Source organism: Phodopus roborovskii, unplaced genomic scaffold (assembly GCF_943737965.1).
Source record: "Phodopus roborovskii unplaced genomic scaffold, PHOROB, whole genome shotgun sequence".
Lineage (NCBI taxonomy): Eukaryota > Metazoa > Chordata > Mammalia > Rodentia > Cricetidae > Phodopus > Phodopus roborovskii.
In genome coordinates, this window is record NW_026125868.1 from 161,669 (window position 1) to 166,175 (window position 4,507).

Here is a 4,507-nt window from a genome sequence, read left to right on the forward strand (position 1 = left end):
AAACCACATCTTCTTGCAGGCTAGTTTTGTGTGAACTTGATACAAGCTTGAGTCATCTCAGTGGAAGAAACCTCATTGGAGGGAAAAGTGCCCTCACAGGAACGTACTTCTTTCAACAATGCTACGCTCCTTAATCCTTCCTAGACAGTTCTACTGAGAACCAAATATTCTAATATATTAACATAAGAAGGCATCCTTATTCAGAACACCACAGATTTCTGTAGATTCTATAGGTTGACAAATGAAAAATATCTGCTTCCCTGCAAAGAACTTTTGGATGTAATTCCAAATGTCAGTTATTGTTTGCTCTGCTTTGTGAAGTCTTATCTAGAAAATCTACCTGTGTCAATATCCTCAAGTGTTTTCCTCATGTCTTAGTTTGGCTCCAATAGAATTTTGATTAGGTCTCCTTGGTTACTTGACATCTTTTGTGCTCTCAAATGAATTTTGAGATTTTTCTCCAGCTATGCAAAGTTAATCTTGGTGTTAAAAGCCCCCACTGCTACAGTGAGACCTAAATCTCCATTTTATACATAGTAGTGTTTTGTGTTTATATAATTATGTGCTGTTCACCAGTCTCTTACTGGTTCTTCCAGTTTCTAGTTTCCCCCTCCCATGCCTCTTCTATATTATATTAGAGTTATTGTAATTCACTCTTCTAGCTTCATGCTATACAATCAAGTCTTACAAACAGTAGAAGGAAGGTGGGAGTATAGCTTCGGGTTTGAATGAACATGTTACCATTCACCATTGGCCATGTAATAGTTGGCTGCAACCTCATCTTTATAAACCCTTATATCTCTAATCTCATCTTCTTCATTTGCAAAATGAAACTCAGAGGGCTTTTGAGAAAATAAAAAACAATAATGTGTATATACAGGTATGATAATACACACCTACTACTTCAGTACTCAGAAAACAGAAGAATTATGACTTCAGTGTTATCCTGAACTCTATAACTAGGCTCTATCTCAAAAAACACATAAAAAAGATCACATTACCCAAGCCAGTGTCAGCATTTTGATGAATGAGAATTTGAATTTATAGCCCCCATATCTACTTGGTTATTTCCTGTAACTGTTTTATGCCATTTGAAACAGCTCTTTTACTTTAAATGCTACTGTAACTGTTAAGAACTTGTGTCTATAGGTGAATCTATCATCCTACCGAGGTCACTGAAGGAAAACAGTATGCTTATTCTTAAGATTACACAGAAAATAATGAATGCCAGAGCCATAACAATGATTTACACGTATAAACTCTCTTCACTCATACAACAAATATGTAAGATAGATACTATTTTTGGACTCATTTAATAGATGGACAGACTCAGGTAGGTTATATATTTTTTCAAGTTCATGCAGCTAGAAACAACAGATCTAGCGTATGAATCTAAATAAACTGAGCCCAAGATCATTGCTGCCATTTCTCTGTATTACCCAATTCCCACCTTACTCCAACCCCATATGCTGATTGGCCTTGAAATAGTATTTCTCACATCCAAAACTAGAAAATTTCCTATATGTCACTGTCACAGCAGGCTACAATCCTCTTAAAGCCCAGGTTCAGTGACTGGTAAGATCAACAATTTCATGACTAGATTGTAGCTTCATGAGGAAAGATGTTGTCAATCTCAGAACTATCTCATAAGTCTAACCCAGTTTCTGGAATATTGTTCTATTTTATTTCTCCATTCATTCATATACAGAAAAAAATTAAACACTATTTTTTCAGCCAATGTATGAGGATCATGAGGTTGCCAAAAAGATGTAGGCTTACCAGGAACCAAATGCTTGCAATCCCAGCACTCAAAAGGCTGAGTCAGAAGGATCACTAAGAATTAAAGACCATCCTAGACTACATAATGAATTCAAAGCCGACCTGAGTTATATAGCTACCCTCTCTGAAAAACAGCAAATAATTAAAAATATTATAAGTGCCAGAACTCATTTCTCTCTCTCTCTCTCTCTCTCTCTCTCTCATGGCTGCCTTCATAATATAACCAGCTGCTTCACACTCCCACACTACAGTTCCACATCATAATGGACTGTATCCCTTAAAATCACAAGCTAAATTAATCCTGCCCCACCTTTAAAATTCCCTTCTCTTCAAGATGTACCTTCTAATGAGACACATACTGAGTATGAACCTAAGTTGTATTGAGCAGTTAACTCATTTGTTCAGCAAGCACCTATTGAATATTTTCAAAGGATAAGATGCATACCTCATTTTCTCTTAGAAACAACTCTGTGTAAGACACACCATCATTGGCTTCACTTTTCTAAGACTGACATTAGAATCTAAGAAATCAGTAACTAACCTTTTGTCAGGAAACTAGCAAGGAGTTAAATTCATGTAGTTTGACCAGAACCCTGCCAATTTACTTATCATAATATATCATACTGCTTTTGCTAGGCCCTAAAATATTGCACAGAAATTTCTGCATGGTTACTAACTTAGAAGGAAATGCTGGAAAAATACAACCACACAGGTAGCTCCCAGACTAGATCAAAGCTGATACAGCCTGTTTGCACTCTCAATCCCTTATGATGATAAACTAGACCACTTTTCTGATTTCTACTTCATAGATGAGAAAAACATGGACATGGATTAACCTAAAGGCACACTGTCAGTGAAGAATTATCCTGATAGCTTAATATACAAAGGACCATAAAGTAGTGTAGTAAGGGTTAACCCTATGAAGGGCGAATGCAGTAATGGCCACAGAAGAAATAATCACGTGTTACTATTAAACTTGTATTCCTTGCGAAGAGACCACATTTATCCCTTTCTCCAGCCACAAGGTGATCTGTCTTTCCATTACTTTAAATTTTTCCTTACTGTGGGCAGAATATCTGGAAAACAGGAGGCAGGGGGTATGTTTTATAGCTAAACTATTCCTACTATAAAATTAAGTTTAAAAATCTGAAAATAAAAATCAGACATAAAGTTGGGTGGTGGTGGTGCATGTCTTTAATCCCAGTAGTTGGGAGGCAGAGGCAGGCAGATCTCTGTGAGTTTGTGGCCAGCCTGATCTACAAAGCTACACAGAAAAACCCTGACTTGAACCCCCCCCACCAAAATCAGACGTAATAACTATCTTAGTTACTCTATTCTTGTCCTAAGACATCACGACCAAGGCATCTTTTAAAGAAAACATTTGATTGGGGGCTTATAATTTCAGAAGGTTAGAGTCTATGACCATCATGGTAGGAATAATGGCAGCAGGCAGGCAGGTAGCATACTGGGAGCTCATGTCTTGAGCCACAAGCATGAAGAAGAAAGAGAGAACACTAGGAATGAAGTGGGCTTCTGAAACCTCAAGGTTCATCCTCAGCCACACACCTCCTTCAGCAAGGTCATTGCTCCTAATCCTCCCCCAAAAGTTTCACCAACTAGAGACCAAGTATTCAAATATATGAGCCGAAGGGTCATTCTCATCCAAGCCATAACAGTAACATATACCTATAATCCTAGCATCCAGGAGGCTAAACAAAAGGATCACAAATTTGAGGTCAGCTTGGGCATACATAGGAAGATCATGTGTAAAATGGAAATAGTTTAAAAAATAAAAAATCAAGACACCTAACCATGTCATGGAAGCAGGATACAAAGGCAAGTGTAAAGAAATGTAGCCCTTGCAGACTGAGCTTACTTGAAGTACATGGCAGAGCTTATCCTGCATAAGCAAGCACCTCTGCTCAGTGGTTTCAGATACCACAATATGGAGGAGACAGATAAGAGAATAGGAGGATTATCAATATTTGGTTATAGCCTAACTGAGGCCTGTCAGTGGGAACAAGATTCTGTAGTATCTGTTTATGAGTGGAATAAAGACAGGTTGGCATGGAAACAGGACAGGCTTAGGGATAGCAGAGACAAGGAGACTAACAGATTGATAGAAGAATTTCTATTCCCATTGTGTTATAAGATTATAGCTGTGATTGTTTATTTCTAAGACATTGATTTTTTTCTTGAATGGATGGGAAAAATAAATGAATTTTCATATGCATGACCAGGAAAATATGCATTAGTGTGTGTGTGTGTGTGTGTGTGTAGTGATAAAGTGTATCTAGATACACATGCCAGTTTCTTTTTGTTTGGGTGGGTTTTGTTTTTCAGTGTTTTTCCTTTTTTTCTGATGAGACAGACTCCCACATGACTCAGACTAGCTTCAAACTCTATATATAGCTGATGCTGGTCTTGAACTCTTGATCCAAGTGGTTCTACTTCTGCAGCTCTGGAATTACACACATATGTTACCCTGTCCTGATTGCTATTTTCTTTTTCTGAGATGGTCTCTAAGTATGCCTTTGTTGGGCCAGATTTTCCTGTCTCAAACTCTCAAGTGTTGATATTACTGGTTTATGTAACCAAGTCCAGATTTACAAGCCAGTTTCTTTGAGGTGTGCAAAGAACATATAGTAAAGGTAACATTTTTAAGGAGATATTAAATATGAGATAGACAATAAGAATGTAGAAGTGAAGTCCAGGCTATGAAGAGGAA